A 17,767-nucleotide genomic window follows, 5' to 3' on the forward strand; every position below is an offset into this window, starting at 1 on the left:
CCTTGAGAGATGGTTTTTGAGTCTACATTTTCTCTGTGGCTTTCCTACACTTTTCAAGGTGTCCTTGTTTAATCTCTATATATTTCTTACTTTTAGGAAGCGGTTCTTGGAGTCAAAAAATGTTCCCCAGTACATTCAAGCAGATATGGAAGGAAGTTCATGCCTTTTAACCTATAGCTAACATCTCCTTCATCCTATAAGGAGAGTACTTTATAAAAAGTGTTTTTGTCCACCTTCATACCTTGTATAAGGCAAGGCCAATGAAACCTCTGATCATAGGTTTGAAAAGTCACACACTTGTCTCTATTTCTTGCTCCCTACCCTTGCCATCGTCTGCATAAAAGATTCACTCTTCTTATATTTAAATAAGAATAGATAATCATAAACATGTCATTATACTTACATGCTTTGCAAGAGCAGTAGCCAAAAGGCAAGTAAGAAGAAAGAACTTCATGTTTACTTAGTTCTGTAAAATAGGTATATAGCAAGTTAATAAGTTTTATTCTCCTGAAAAATTACACATTTTCTCAATAATTGTACATTAATTTAGCTTTGTTCCAGGCAATTAGGAAAGTCTAATGAAAACTTTGATAAAAGCAGATTCACTTGAGAAACACATGGATATGAATATGACAAGTTCTTTATAAAGAGAAATTTTATTAACAGAATATAATGTGAAATCTTGGTTTCTAAAATGTCAAAGTTCCTTTTTGGGTATAGCAAGTTAGTAGGGTTTTTTTTTGCCCTATATGTAATTGGTTAGTTTACTAACTTATTCAATGACCAGTTGCTACATACAACATATCAGACATGAAGATACAGTGATGAAAAATAAGTACACTCTATCAGGCCATTTATTTATAACTCTTCCTCAATCTGTGGACGAGGACTATCAGAAATGTAAAATAGAAGAGAAACTCATGTTTAAACAGGTATCAGGTGCATCAAAACATGCAGTCTGGCTCCTTCATGAGACGTAGCAGGTGGAAATAATATTGTGATGGGTGCAAGGAGGTCTGGGTGCCTCCCAGTCTGAGACAGGCTGCTGAAGCCTGAATAAATCATTAAGCATCACGCACCTCGTATATGTAGCAAAAGAGAGACTGCTAATAAGACTGATTTCTGTAATCCCTTCCAGCTCAATCTCTAATACCATGACTATGTGTTAGTCCACAAGGTTTGCTGACTACATATCAACTTCACTTTCCTATTTGTTAAACAAAGAACTGAAAAGTGAAATAATTATTCTAATGCATTGTTTATATATAACAGTGTCTTACTGTCTAGATCAACACATTAAATTGATTATTTTTAAGGAGTAAGATTTTGTTTTACTCAAATAGTATTAAATTTGCTGGTGATCTTTACCTATGCACTTCTGGGGAATGTGTACATATAGGCATTACTCTGTCCTAGGATTTGCATTGCCTAAATTTCTAATCAATTTCTCATTTTTACTAAAAATCTCAGGTATATTTGTTTACTGTTACAAGATGATGCATAGGATGTTCATTTCAGAAGCATTTCATAGTGATAATGCTTTATAATATTATAAACATCATTTTGCCTCTTAAAATATGAAATAAATTTATTTTATAACAGCTTACTTCAGTTTTACTTAGACATTTGGTTCTCCAGGGATAAAAGAAATTGGAACGTAGATGCTGAGAGTTAAAGTAATGTTTTTAGAATATTGATAAATGAGAAACATAGAAATTGTTGCAGTTACTGAATACCTGCTATATGCCAGACATTGTAGTAGTTACATTACAAATATTATCTCTGGTCTCCAGAGCAGCTATGTTGGGTTACTGTGTCTGATTAACACATGAAAGAAGTGATCCAGGAGTCCACATCTTAAATACACAGTGCCCTGGATTTCCAAAAACCTCATTATGATGACCTAGCTCTTAAAATAAGACTTTGACACTTCGTAATAAGATAGAGTAGTATAATAAGCATTTTATGTTGTCTATACATTAATTGTACCCAGAAGCACTGAAAAGTAGCTAAATCAGTAGCTTATGTTCTAAAACAATTTCTCAAAGGACCTTAAAGTACACTGACATTAATTTCTTTAAAAATATTTTTTAGAACTATGTTATTAGATTTTACAATATTATAATGCATGTAGAATAACAAAAAGGATAAGTGAAAAATATTACCTTGCTTCTTAAATGGAAGACAAGAAGTACAGGCAGTCGGATATCTGAAATGGGTTATCACTCACTATTTAAACCTAGTTCCTCCACGATATGGTAATTCTGTGGTTTAAAATACCTAAAAAGGATTTGAATTCTGAGAAGCCATGATGATTAGAAGTAGTTTCTCCATCCAATATTTGTACCACATATTCCACGGAGCACTTCCACTTAGCTTGATTTAGAACATGATAACAGGAAATGAGGATGTTATAATGTGTAGTGATTATTCCGTGTTTGTGCAGCTTACCTCTGCCATGTACTGGTTAAGTGGTTCATGATAAGTATTATTTTTTTCCTAGAGGCACACCAGTGTCCCTTCTTATCAAAAACATCTTGAACAAATACCTAACGTGACATTTGGGATATGTTAATTAAAATTTCATTAACGTATGAAAAATAATACTCCTTATATTTATTGCTTACCATTTGCCACCACTAAACATGGTTATCGTTATGTAAGTCCATGCGATGTAACGGGAAACTTGGCAGTCCTACGAACTAGCGGTAACTTTAATAAGGATTTACAGTCTTAACTTGTCTCAGTAGTTTCTGAATCTGTAAAATATTAATAGTCATGCTAATCCAATTATAAATTGTAACAATTAGCCACAATTTATGCAAAGTGAATTGGTATCTACATGGCACCTACTTTTTCACAAGTCACAAAATGAAATGGCTGTGGTAACCAATCAGATTACATGTGTACTGAAGGTAGGTCCAGGTTTAAGGAAAATAAAGTATTGTGGGGACTGTAGCCTTCCTGAAAGTTCAAGCCTAGCCTGAAGGGAAAAGCCAATACTCAGCTTCAATTTTGACATGTAATATACATGCTCTATAGCTGCCACATCTTCCATTTTTTTAAAAGATAAGCCAAGCACTTCATTACTTATTCAGAATTCTTTGTATATTGATTGTAACGAATTAAAATTCTTTAAAAATATTGTGTCTGCTGACAGAACCAAGACACAACTGGATCTTGCCCAAGTGCTGCCAATTTGAGATTTCTGGAGAAAATGCTAGTTCCTAGGCTCATGTTATTATTAGAAACGGAATCATTTTGGAAAACCAAGTCTTCTGATTTGCTGAAGCATTGATGTTTAAGTATCAAGATGGTAAAATCCCTAATAATTTTGTGTAGAAATCTTTGTAAAATTTACCACACACATGACTATACTCTCAACACTAGGGAAGACCAATTATTAATATTTGGTATTAACCACATATAGCTTTTCCCCCATGGGATTATGTTTCATGGAATTGCGATTTTTTTCATCTGTTTCAGATTTTTAATTTTTTTAAATGTTTATTTATTTTTGAGAGAGAGACAAAGCACGAACAGGGGAGGGGCAGAGAGAGAGAGGGAGACACAATCTGAAGTAGGCTCCAGGGTCTGAGCTGTCAGCACAGAGCCCGATGTGGGGCTCAAACTCACGGACTGTGAGATCGTGACCTGAGCCAAAGTCAGAGGCTCAACTGGCTGAGCCACCCAGGCGCTCCATTTCAGATTTTTATGACTCTTTTTCTGCTGCCTATCAATCATCTTTTGTTTGTTTGTTTTGTTTTTGTTTGTTTTTGTTTTTGAAATCATTTAAGTAACTTTGTCCTCTGGAGAAGAAGAAATCGGACTTTTCATTGTTGCATATCTGCCACTTTAGTTGGTCTGACACTTGGTTGATATTTAGTAAACGCTTTCATTTCACTTAACAATCAGGACTACTTGCCTTCAGCAGCAACAGCTTCTGCTCTTATTGCTTTCAGTTTTTGAGACCATAGAAACCAGACAACCATGCTTGTTGATTTCTGTGACTCTCCCAGTAACTGTTCTATGGGTTCCTTCATTATAAGACATGAGTCCATCTGCTCCTCTCCCAACCCCTAAGAACTTACCTATATGTTTATCCCCTTCTCCTCTTAAAGTTTTATTTGCTTCATTTGTACTTGCTCCTTTGCTTAGTCTACAGTATCCTCAATTCTTCAGTTTACAGGTCCCATGTCATCATTCTGTGCCACCCACACTGGCTACATTATGCATTTCTCCTTTCACTCATCACCAAACTTCCTGAAGGACTTCATACTTGTAGCTTCTTCCTTCTAACCTTCAATCCATTGCTTCTGCACCAGTTTATCTTCCATTGGCTAGATAATTGCAACGAATTTCCTTATATGTCTTCCATTTTCTTGTTATCTCTAAAATGCACTTTCCACACCTTTCTCACAAATATTTTCTTTCCAAAATGTATGTAACAAATTATGTTACTCAACCAAAACATTTGTATATTTTCTGATAAGAACAGATACTACACTTGATCTTAGCCGAAAGGCCAAGGAGCGATGTATGGTTTCTTATACTGTCTATGGTAATGTTCAAGATATTTAACAGAGAACTCAAGATCATTCAGAATCTTCCCAGGAGACATTTCTGACCCCACTTCCTGACATTTCTTATGCCTTATCACAATCTTTCCAGAGCACGCTATGGATCTGTGTTAGAGCACACTATGACTGGGAATGGCCTTCTATCACATTCTCTGCCTTGTAAATGCAAATGAAATTTGAACCATCTCTGAAAAGGTCTCCCAAATCTTTGATATACTTGAATTTTTCATATATGCTATCAACAAAATATTTGTACAGATGTTGAAGTTGAAAATGTAGTGAAGACTCCCTACTTACTTCAGTGAACAATTCTTGAGTACTTAGTGTGTGCCAGGAGTTATCCTAAGCATCTGGAAGAAAGCTATGAACAAAAGAAAACATGGTTTTCATGAAGTTTATATTTTAACTGGTTAAGATATTAACACATGATAAATAATAAAGCATTGGTTCAATCACTGCATGCTATGGGAAAACTGAATTGAAGATACTGGATAGAAAATAGTCATAGGGATGAGGTGTTCATTATCTAGTAAGATGGCCATGAAAGGACTCCCTGAGCAGAAAAGTAAAAATTTGAAGGAAGTAAGAAAGTAAACCTTGCAGATATTTCAGAAGGAACTCATCTGCAAAGGTCCTAGAATATAAGTATGCCTGGCAAGTTTCAGAAATATTGAATAGACCAGTATGGTTGGAAAATAGTGAATTTGGTGGAAACAAAGAGAAAAAATGAGGCCAATGATACAGGGCTCTTGAGTATTGCCAGGACTTCAAGAAAGCAACTACACTGAATGGAAACTGATGTCAAGCAGAAGATAACTTGGGAAAAAACAGACTGAAGAGGTTAAGAGAAGAGACGTGGCCCATTTAGAGACTGGAATAATAATCCAGACACATGATTATGGCAGCAGTGAGGGTGATGAGAAATTGTCACATTCTAATTATACTTTGAAGTTTGAGCAAATGGAATTTAATAGATTAGAAGTGAGGCATGAGAGAAAGGAAAGTTTCACTAATTACTCCAGATTTTTGGCTTGATCACCTGGAATAACCTGGTTACCATTGACTGAGATGGAAAAGATAGAGACAAGGCTGGTTTGTGGGGAAAACATGAGGAGCTTAGTTTTCTAAGAAGTTAAGTTTCAGGTGCCAATTATAAATTTAATTAGAATATAGAGTAAACAGTGTACAATTACACTTACTTACCTAATGGAATTGATGACAATACTAATGGACATACTGCATACAAAACCCTTCTCAGTGTCAACTATCAACATCCCAGCCTTTGCTGATACGACTGATATGCAGCTAATAGGAGAATGGAAAGAAAAGGAAACTCTTACCATTAGTTAGAAATAAAAGGCTCGGAGTAGACAAGTTCAGTAGGATATAAATAAACTGAGAGAAAGGAAGTTCTATAGTATAGGAAGTCCTATATTATTTCACTGGGAATGTGTATGTACTTGTTGTCATATGTTTAATATCTTACAGTGATTATATCTATAGTTCATCAAGACACTCACACACAGAATGTCCTTAGGTATAAGAATGAGGTGGTCCAGAAAGAAAATAATGTGTGGAGGAGTTTGTGCAAAGTTGAGAGAATTAAGAGGTAGGTCATGAGAAAACAGGTACAAAGGCCAACGGTCCTGTGAGAATGGAAGAAAACTCAAACATGGGTTAATAAGAGCTAGGAATAATTCAAGAAATTTCAATTATTAAAAATGTCATAAATAGATTAGTGCATGAGATTAGTGAATATCATTAAAAATGTCAGTAATTGGCTAGTGAATGTTGATGCCTTGGAAATAATTTGGAACCTTTCATTAATTGCTAAGTCTGAGAGGAAGTGGCCTCCGGTAGGAAAACAAACATGAAATTAATGTGAGCTGTGAAGAATGATTTGTGAGAAATATATACAACTACTTCTATTTCTATAAAGGTTTAATTCAATATATTTTTTGTATGTTTTGAGAAATCTATTAATACATTCTTATGCACGTTCCAAAAATACTTTTAAATTAAACATCTACTGTCTATTGTAATAGCAATGTGCATGTGTAGTACAAATATAAAGTAATGCCAGGGAAGGAGACAAATTTCAGAATCATGCTTACTGCTGAGGAGCTTGGTTGGAAATGGAACTGAGTGGGGAAAACAACACTTCAGTTGTATTGATGACAATTTCTCTTTTCATTAACTAAGAGTTTTTAAAAAACTAAGGTATAATTTATGTTCAGTGAAATACACATATTCTAGGGTGTTGGAAGGCTGAGCAGACATGAAAATGAGAGAGACTATGGGGGATCCTGGGGGCTCAGTCGGTTAAGTGCCCAACTCTTGATTTCGCCTCAGGTCACAATCTCAGGGTTCCTGAGACAGAGCCTTGCGTGGGCTCTGCACTGACAGCGTGGAGCCTGCTTGAGATTCTCTCTCTCCTTCTCTCTTGGCCCCTTCCCTGCTCACATGTGTGCATGAACATTTGTGTGCTCTCTCTCAAAATAACTAACTAACTAACTAACTAAATACATAAATAAATAAACATTAAAAGAGAGAGAGAGAAAGAGAGAGACTGACATGTGGGAGAAGAACCAAAAGTTTGATTGTGAGAGAAAGATTGGCAGGACCTTAGGTAAAGGCCCACAGGAGCTAAGGGTTTATATCTCATTTTGGGGATAGTGGGCAGTATGAAATATTTTAAGCTGACATGTGACATGGGGAGAATTGCATTTTAAATTAATCATCATGGCATCAATATAGAAAAGGACCGAAGGACAGGCAAAACAGAGGCCGCATAACCATCTAAGAGGGTGTGAATAGATTGCTATGTAATTATAAGGGCTCATTTGTAGAAACGGCATTAGGGGTGATGATTAAGACACAGACTGGAGAAATGTTTAGAGCAAGAGGTGGCAGACTGCTAAACAATCAATCAAACATTGCACAACACTTTTTCTTCTACTATGAGAAGTAGAATTGGGGAAAATTATTAACTTCTTTCTACTAATTTCTTAAAAAGAAAATAAAAGCATCTTTTACTGGCTTTACTGTAGTTCTCTAGCTCAATTGTAAGCAAGGGAATTTAGAGCCAGTACAGTTAAAAATGAACCATATGTGAATTGGACATGTAAAAATTAAAAGTTAACACGAGGAATATTTTATAATTACAAAACTTACAAAACTTTTATATTTCATCTAGTTAAGAAATGTAAGAGAATAGTAAGTGGATTTCTCCTGCAATTTGTGTCGATAATGATAAAAGATTATGGAATGATATTACACCTGAAAATGGAAATATTACATTTCTGCTATCAGCATTTTTTCCATCTTAAGAGGTATTTATGTAGAGAAAAGTGCACCGTTTATAAGTATACAGTAGCTAAACTTTTTATATGCATTTACCTGTGTAACCTCCACTTGGATCAAGGTATAGAAACTTTCAAGCACTGCAGAGGCTCACCCCTAACCCCTGTCAATAATCCATCCAAAAGGCGACTACTGTTATAACTTCTAAATCATGTTTAGTGGCACCTGATTTTGAACTTCATATAAATGGCATTATATAGTATATATCCTTTGTATTTGGTTTCTTTCACTCATATCTGTGAGGGTCATCCATATTATTGCATGTAGTGATAGTTGGTTTATTTCCATTGCTGAGTAATAATCCATTGTGGGAGTAAACTATAAATCATCTATTTTCCTACTGATAGACAGCTGGGTTGCTTGCATTTGCTTTTGCCTTTTGTGAATAGCACTGCTATGAACTTTCTTCAGCATGTCTATTGATGGGTGTTAGCACATATTTCTTTTGGTTATTAGAAAATTTTAATGATCAAACCTGTGAAAAAGTGATAATGACTCATGTATTATTTTACTTAGCACTTATCTGCCAGTTTTCACCATTTATTTACATTAAGAACATTGGGTGTTATTCAGAATATAAACTATTAAGAATATCTTAATGAAGTTTTCCAACATGTAAACACTGTTCATAATTTTTGACAATGTCATGATGTAAGAAAAAAATGCAAACATAGTCCTACTTTTCTTTGATATTATATTTAAATTAGAATAAGGAAGAAACTTGGAAAAACTGGTCTTTTCTTATCAAAAAATCTTATTTGCTGGCTTTGGAAAAACGTTTTCAAGGATACAATTTTAAACATTTAAGATGTTAAGTATAGTGGTTGAGTAAAACAAGGATGAACAGTTAGTGTGTGTTATTAATAATGCAAAATAAAGGAAACTTTTTAATGATGAAAATAAAAATATAAAAAGGATGCAAAACTTAGATATGAGAATAAAATAACTTAAAAATGTCATGTCAAACTTTAAAACAATAGTTAATTTTGGGGCACCTGGGTGGCTCAGTTGGTTAAGCGTCCGACTTCGGCTCAGATCATGATCTCAGAGTTCATGAGTTTGGCCCTGCATCGGGCTTCCTACTCTTAGTAGGATCCTCTGTGTCCCTCTCTCTGCCCCTCCCCTGTTTGCTCTCTCTCTCTCAAAAAAAAAAAAAATGAATAAATAAATAAAAATAAGTAAAAATAAAAAATAAACAAATAAACAAATAAATATTTAAAAACAAAACAAAACAAAAGTTAATTTTGCAAAAAGACTATGGAAGCCAAGAGATAACATACATAAATTCTGAGTATAAATTCCGAACTTACCTTGAGGCTAAAAGTATAATTAATCATGGGGTGCCTCAGTGGCTCAGTTGGTTAATCATCCAACTCGATTTTGACTCAGGTCATGATCTCACAGTTTGAGATTGAGCCCCATGTGGGGTTCTGAGCTGACAACATGGAGCCTGGTTGGGATTCTTTCTCTTCCTCTTTCTCTGCCCCTCCCCTGTTTGTGCATGCACACTCTCGCTCTCTCTCAAAACAAACAAGGAAACAAACAGATTTAAAACTACAAACAAAGGTATAATTAATCACAACAAAATATATATTAGACTTTTAGGTAATAAACTTACAAGCACTCACAAAAATAAATTAGTAACTCATCCTCCCTATTGGAAAGTGTCCTCTTTTTGGATCATAAAAAAAATCTATATAACTATCTATATCTATAACTATATCTATATCTATATCTATATCTATATATCTATATCTATATCCATATCCATATCCATAACTATATCTATATCTATATCTATATCCATATCTATATCTATCTATATCTACATATGATTGAGGGAGCTAAATAATTTAAATAACTTATTTTGCATTTGTTTTCTAAGTGTTCTAGCTAAGTAGGCTTCCTTTAAATAACTATTGAATAAATCTGACTTTTAAAATATGCATTGCTAAGTCATGTACAATGTTCATTCTAATGTGATTATATTCTTTTTTTCCCCAGTTTTTCTTTATTCATTTTTTTCTTCTCTCTCTCTCCCTTCCTTTTTATATTTCCTTCTCTACTGTTTCAAACAACAGATATTCAGCACTATTATAGGCACTGAGATCACATTACTGAGTAGATAAAAACATATGGATAAAGTGAACATAAGGGATTTGGAATTAAAATTCAAATAATACTACTTTAATGTAAATGGAGATGTTTATAAACCACACTGAAATTTAACTCATCTTATATTTTATATTGGAATACTAAAGTGTTATATATTCTGTAAGGTATATTCAAATTACACTTAACAAAATAGGAAGTATGTGGAAAATGTTTGACATTCAAAAATAACAACTGGTGATTGTAAGCAAAGGAGTGGCATTCTTATTTTATATATTATCTTATATTCCATGACTAGTGGGTGATCTTAAAAAATCGATAGATCAGAATTTATACTGCTGTCTTCAAATAAAGAAGGAATGATTCATTTTCCTCCAAGACTAAATACTATGCCCTTGAAAATTTCAAGGTGTTTTATTTATAGAATAGCTCAACAAAGAGATACTGATATCTCAAAGAATGGTACTCTAAGGGTGTAACCCATAGACAACTGTTATAATGAATTTTCTTGTTCTGTTTTGTAATCTCCTTTAATGACAAGATGACCTTTATTATCAATTCATATGAATGAGAGAAAGCTGGAGAGTCCCTGACAAATTCTTAGAGTATATTTTTAAGCCCCCAAAGAGCTTAGATACATATTATATTACCGTTTCATTCTCTTGTAATATAGAAATATGAGAGGAAAAATTTGAAACAATTTTTGAGTGCAACTACATATAAGATATAGTTTTGAGTACAAAGAATTCAAATGAAAACATATTGACACTGTGCTCAAGGTACTTACATATTAATCTGGGACATAAACAAATATACAGAGACATTTAGGAGGTAGTTGAGTATATTTGGGGAGTCATAAGATATAGATAGATGGTAGTTAATGTGGGTAAGTGATATAGGAAAAATGCAATCAGATAAGAAGTAGACCAAGGTCAGGGGCGCCTGGGTGGCTCAGTCGGTAGAGCGTCCGACTTCGGTTCAGGTCATGATCTCACAGTCTGTGAGCTCGAGCCCCGCATCTGGCTCTGTGCTGACGGCTCAGAGCCTGGAGCCTGCTTCAGATTCTGTGTCTCCTCCTCTCTCTGCCCCTCCCCTGCTCATGCTCTGTCTCCGTCTCTCAATAATAAATAAATGTTAAAAATATTTATATAAAAAAAGAAGTAGACCAAAGTCAGAACCTTAGAGAACATTAATGTTATGTATGGGAAAAAGAAGATGAATCCGTGAAAACACCTGGAGGAAGTAACTACATGAAGAGATTTATGAGGAGAACTTCCAAGAAGACAAACATAACTAACAGAACTGAATAAAATAGGCATTACAAAGATAATTACTTATCTCTTTCAGCTTCAATTTTCTCATTTGCAAGATGTTAAAATAACAGTTTTGAGGGAAAAAATGGTGAAAAAAATGTATATAAATCACACCGCACAATAAAGTTGATCAGTAAATTTTAGAATTTATAACTGTCATTCTTATTTTTATCATTGTTATTATCATAATGAGAAAACAGATTGAGTAGGGAACAAACAGGCAAAGAAGTTCCCTTCAAAGTAGAGGAGAACCACACATCTTTTGAGACTGGAGAAAAAGCTAATATTCAGATATAGACTGAGCTATAGAAGGCTCTGACTAAAAGGTTGATTGTCTATAGGTCTCAATATTTTCCACAAAGGAGGGCAATGAGAAAAACTATTAGAATAAAGCAAGTATAGAAATGAATTGAAATGTGGACACCTGGGTGGCTCAATCGGTTAAGTGTCTGACTTTGGCTCAGGCTGTGATCTCACAGCTCGTGGGTTCGAGCCTCACATGGGGCTCTGTACTGACAGCTCAGAGGCTGGAGCCTGAATTGGATTCTGTGTCTCCCTCCCCACTCGTACTTTGTCTCTATCTCTCCCTAAAAAATAAATAAACATTAGAAAAATTAAAAAAAATAAATGAATTGAAATACTGTGTGGCTATAAAATATCATCTTTTATATTTTAAAAACATTATGTGGAAGATGGACACCCGTGTATCAGAAGGAAAATCCACAATTTTGTTAACTCTATCCATTTTCTCATATATGGAGATAAATGTCGCGATAAAATTAGAGCCTTGTTACTTATTTTGACTATTTAAATTAATATTTGACTATTGACTGTACTTATTTTGACTTATTAAAGTTAATATTTATTTTTTGTTATTTCATTTCCTGTCAACATTTTATAACAATAAAATAGATAGAGCTTCTGCCAAAATCCAATGTTCCACTAGGTTTGATCTGATAAATTTGTCTTCAACAAAATGCGTGCTTTGAGATCAGAACTTTATTCATGTCTCACTTAAGAAGTTGAACCCTATCAAATGAAATTTAATCTACTCAGTTTGGGTGTTGGAAGACTCATGTCCTTCAAGTGAGGCTGGTGACAAGTTTACATGTGATAGAAAAATAACTTTTCACCGCCTCTCCAAACAAATTCACTTAATTTAATTCTTTTTGGTTGGATGATCACGTGTACTGAAAACGATCTTAATCCAAAGCAGGATCCAGGCTCTGAGCTGTCAGCACAGAGCCCGATGTGGGGCTTGAACTCATGAATTGTGAAATCATGACCTGAGATGAGGTTGGAAGCTCAACCAACTGAGCTACCCAGATGCCCCTTGAAGTTTGATTTTGTATGTTTTAAGGAAATATTTCCAGAGCATATTAAAAAAACCCACTGGAATTCTCTCCCTTAGCCCCCCTTCCAGCTAATATAAAGTAGAAGGTGTATATTTGAAGGAGGCAGCTAGATAATTTATACCAATAATTTTCACAAGAGGTTCCTAAACATTGTACATAGATGCATATAGGCTTTTCCCCAATGAACATCATCTTTTAAAATTAAAATTTTTTAACGTTTATTTATTTTTGAGACAGAAGAGACAGAGCATGAAGGGGGGAGGGGCAGAGAGAGAGGGAGACACAGAATCGGAGCAGGCTCCAGGCTCTGAGCTGTCAGCACAGATCCTGACGCAGGTCTTGAACTCACAAACCGTGGGATCATGACCTGAGCCGAAGTCGGACACTTAACCGACTGAGCCACCCAGGCGCCCCAAAAACTAATTTTAAATGTAACTGGATCCTTATTTTAGCTTGTAACATTGAAATATATAGGTATTATTGATCCTTTTTAATTCAAACTATATGGGAAGTGTACAGATTATGCTTAACAGAAATAAGAACAGATGACAGACACAAAAGTAGCATTTTTATGTTATCTATAATCTCATACTCATGAACAGGAGATGGTTTTAGAAGACGGATGAGCAAGAGCATGTCCTACAACTTTGCAATAAAGGGGGAAATAAAGTATTTTTATCTCCAGTACTCAGTTCCATGTCCTTGAAAATGAAAGAGTGTTTCATTTGGAAGACAAATAAAGAAGAGCCAATGCAATTTCATAAAGATGGTGACCTAAGGATGCAGTACATGTGGAGGTTTTATCCTACTTTTCCCATTTTAATTGAACTACTCCAATTAGTAGGAAAAGAGTCTCTTACTGCCAACCTATCCAAGTGAGAAAAGTTAGTCTGGTGAGTGCTGGGGGAGAGCTCAAATCCTAGAAGCCTATTTAGTTATCTGCAAAAGCAACTACACTAAATAATGTATTCCTATTTCATATTAATATAATAAAAAAATAGAGACAACAGATTTGGGACAAAATGCAAGTTCACTTGGATGTATTGGCTATTGTAAATACGCTGCAATAAACAGGGGTGCATATATCTTTTCAAGTTAGTGTTTTCTGCTTTCTTTGGGTAAATAGTAGTGGAATTACTGGATCATACAGTATTTTTATTTTATAATTTTTTGAGGAAACTCTGTACTGTTTTCCACAGTGACTGCACCAATATACACATTCCTACCAACAGTACATGAGGGTTCTTTTTTCTCTATATCCTCGCCAAGACTTGTTATTTCCTGTCTTTTTGATTCTAGCCATTCTGACAGGCATAATGTAATAGCTCATTGTGGTTTGATTTGTATTTCTCTGATGATTAGTGATGTTGAACATCTTTTTATGTGTCGGCCACATTTCTTCTTTAGAAAAATGTCCAGTTCCTCTGCCCATTTTTATTTTATTTATTTATTTATTTATTTATTTATTTATTTTTTCAACGTTTATTTATTTTTGGGACAGAGAGAGACAGAGCATGAACGGGGGAGGGGCAGAGAGAGGGAGACACAGAATCGGAAACAGGCTCCAGGCTCTGAGCCATCAGCCCAGAGCCTGACGCGGGGCTCGAACACACAGACCGCGAGATCGTGACCTGGCTGAAGTCGGACGCTTAACCGACTGCGCCACCCAGGCGCCCCTCTCTGCCCATTTTTAAATGGATTATTTGTGTTTTCTATATTAAGTTTTAAATTCTTTATATATTTTGGTTACCAATCCCTTATCCAATATATCTGACTCATTTCATCTGGAGTGATATTGTGGGCTCTCTTGTGCGCAGACAGGAACTGTGACTGCCTACTTGAGAATTTAGGTGAAAGTTGTTTGGAATACACACATGGGAGCAGGAACAAATTATAAAGATGTTACAGTGAGGACTAAATCTTCCTGAGAGATAGCTGTAGTGGGGTTCTAAACTGAAGCTTCCAAGGCACTGGGTTTACGAGGCACATGCGAGATAGAAGGCCCTTGTGAGTTTACAAAGTTACTCCAGTGCCATCCACATGGCCTTAGTTAGTTGTTAGAGAACTGGTTATTCTGGTTATAGTGGCCTGGTCTCTAAATATGAGGAATGGAAATAGAAAGACCACACAGATAAAAATACATCCGATGAAATATGGCCTTTTGTAGCAACATGGATGGAACTGGAGAGTGTGATGCTAAGTGAAATAAGCCATACAGAGAAAGACAGATACCATATGGTTTCACTCTTATGTGGATCCTGAGAAACTTAACAGAAACCCATGGGGGAGGGGAAGGAAAAAAAAAAGAGGTTAGAGTGGAAGAGAGCCAAAGCATAAGAGACTCTTAAAAACTGAGAACAAACTGAGGGTTGATGGGGGGTGGGAGGGAGGGAAGGGTGGGTGATGGGTATTGAGGAGGGCACCTTTTGGGATGAGCACTGGGTGTTGTATGGAAACCAATTTGACAATAAACTTCATATATTGAAAAAAAATAAAAATAAATAAATAAAATAAGAAAATAAGAAAATCCATTAGAGAAAAAAAAAAGCATCCGAAATTTTAATGTTTTGGCAAGAGATGTGGGCTGCTGTGTCTCAGCCAGAGGCCTAGACACTGCAGTTAAGCGTCGATACAGTTAAAATGATAGCACAATCCAGATCTAGCATATCCAACATGAACGGAAAGGAGGCATACAAACAATACAGACAATGTTACATACAATCTTCCTTTGGCTCAGGAGTGTTGCCTTTTCAACAAGCAAACATATTGATATATGAAGTGATATGATAGAGAAGGAAACTATGCAGAAATGACTTTTCCAATCAAACCTATCAATAAAGAGAACATATAGGATTAGCTATAAAATTTATATTGCAGAATGTACGTATGTAATACGTATGCATTGTATGTGTACATATATGTATGCTTAATACATATAAGCATGCAAAGATACATTCTGGCTTAGCAGAAATATAATTATTTATATGTATTACTAAATAATATTTACTAGTGCCAGCTATTTATTTTAATTATTCTTTTCTGAAATATCCAGATGAAGAAAGTGGTCTCGGGATCATAAACTAAGCAGTTGCTGGATTTCTAGAAGCATTTTAGAACATTACAACCCCTAGGATAGGTTATCTCAGAACTATTCAAACATTGTTTTTTCATGATATGGTAATTCTGTGGTTCAAAATACTTAAAAAAACCAGTTGAATTCTAAGAAGACACTATGATTAGAAATTTTTTTTCCAGATTACTTCCCTACAGATTCCAAGGAGTGCTTTAACACAGTTTGATTTAGAACGTGATAACAGGAAACGAGGATGTTGTTATGTATAATGATTACCTATTTTTTGTGTGAAGTTTCTTCTGCTATGAACTAGTTTTTTGATTGAAGAGAAGTTTCTTTGTACTTTTTCTTCTTTTTGTCCTGGCACCTCCTTTCCTGTAAAACAGTATGGTGTTTTGGGTAAAAATATTTCTCTAATGCTTGTCCAGCTGAATAAATACCTGGAATGAATTCTTAGTTTTCTTTTTATCTCTTGTTTTGCTTCTATAAAAATGAAATAATGATGATAAACATAACAATATTACCTAATGTAAAGACTGTTGAAAAGTTGGTGATAATGAGTATAAAATACATATATATTTCTATGGAAACCACTAAAGCGGATTACAAATTCAAAAACCTACATTGACATTGCAGGTGATATAAATGTATAATGAAGGTCCAGGTTAAAAAAAATAAGACATGGTGGGACCATGGCTTCCCTAAGAGTGGCCTTCATCTTGTAAAATGAAGACTTAATAGTCTGCTCTAGAAAATTTTGACTTATACAATTAATGTCCTTGTCTTAGTACATCTTCTAATTTTGAAGGATAGGAAAATAGTTTATTTATTCATTATATATTGTGATTAAAAATATTTGAAATATTGTGCAAACCAATCAAACACAACTAAGTTTTGCCTAAGGGATGCCAGTATGAGGCTTTTATGCAAAATACCTGTATATAATGGTTTGTGTTTATTGGAGAGCTAGTCATGTTTGGAAAACCAATATGCTGGTTATCTGGCAAATGCGGAAGCTTCATTATGTTAACTTATCATTTTGTGTAAGAGTTTTTCTAAAATTTATCCCACACACTATCCTTGTAAACAATAAAGGACAATGTATATGAAATTTAGCAGCTGGTGACAAAGTGCTTTCTCTTAAGGTAGTATTGTCTAGCACTTAAAAAATTGTGTTTGATTTTACATCTTCTTTGTTACTGTCGTCAATTATGTTGCATTATATCAAACTATTTCACTAAATCACTTTTCCATCCAGAGTGGAGGAAACCGGCCTAAACCATCTTTGTAGTTCCAGCACCTGCGCTGACCTGGCGTGTTGTGCTGTTCAGTAAATTCTTTACTGCCTCGCTTGCTTTTTGAGCCACCTCTTTGACTCTTATTTGCGACTTCTAATTCAAAAAGACTAGAACTCACGCAACCGTGCTTTTCCAATTCTCCCCCCTCTAAAAAAGTTTTCTATGACTTAAAAATTACTGAGTGCCTACCTACTTGTCTTCTCTCCTCCAAGACCTTTTCATGTGGTTAACTTCCTTCTCGTGTATCTTCGCTTCCTTTGTACGTGATCGTGATCATTCCCTAAGTCTACAATGTTCTTTGGGATTCTCTCTCTGCCCCTCCCCTGCTCTCTCTCTCTCTCTCTCAAAATGAATAAAATAAACCTAAGTAAATGAATAAATGAACAAGCACCTGGGTGGCTCGTTTGGTTAAGCAGCTCTTGATTTCAGTTTAGGCAATGATTTCATGGTTCATGAGTTTGGGCCTTGTATCAGGTTCTGTGCTGGCAGTGAGGACCCTGCTTGGGGTTCTCTCTAGCTGCCCCTCCCTGCTTTCTCTCTCTCTTTCTATCAAAATGAATAAAATAAACTTTAAAATAAATAAATAAAAACAATGTTCTTTAGTTCTCTCTTATCTCAGATACCATCCCTTCAATTTGTGCCCCTGCAAGTCACACCACGAATTCACTCTTTG

The 17,767-nt window shown here is 35.0% G+C and overlaps 1 protein-coding gene and 1 pseudogene across 1 annotated transcript in view; both read right to left on the bottom strand.

Annotated features, from left to right (window-relative positions):
* LOC113595401 (alpha-S2-casein-like) overlaps positions 1–17,767 on the bottom strand; it is a 32,810-nt gene that overhangs the window by 14,879 nt on the left and 164 nt on the right. The window lies entirely within an intron of this gene.
* Positions 4,421–4,537, bottom strand: LOC113600984 (uncharacterized; annotated as a pseudogene).

Source organism: Acinonyx jubatus, chromosome B1, assembly GCF_027475565.1.
Source record: "Acinonyx jubatus isolate Ajub_Pintada_27869175 chromosome B1, VMU_Ajub_asm_v1.0, whole genome shotgun sequence".
NCBI lineage: Eukaryota > Metazoa > Chordata > Mammalia > Carnivora > Felidae > Acinonyx > Acinonyx jubatus.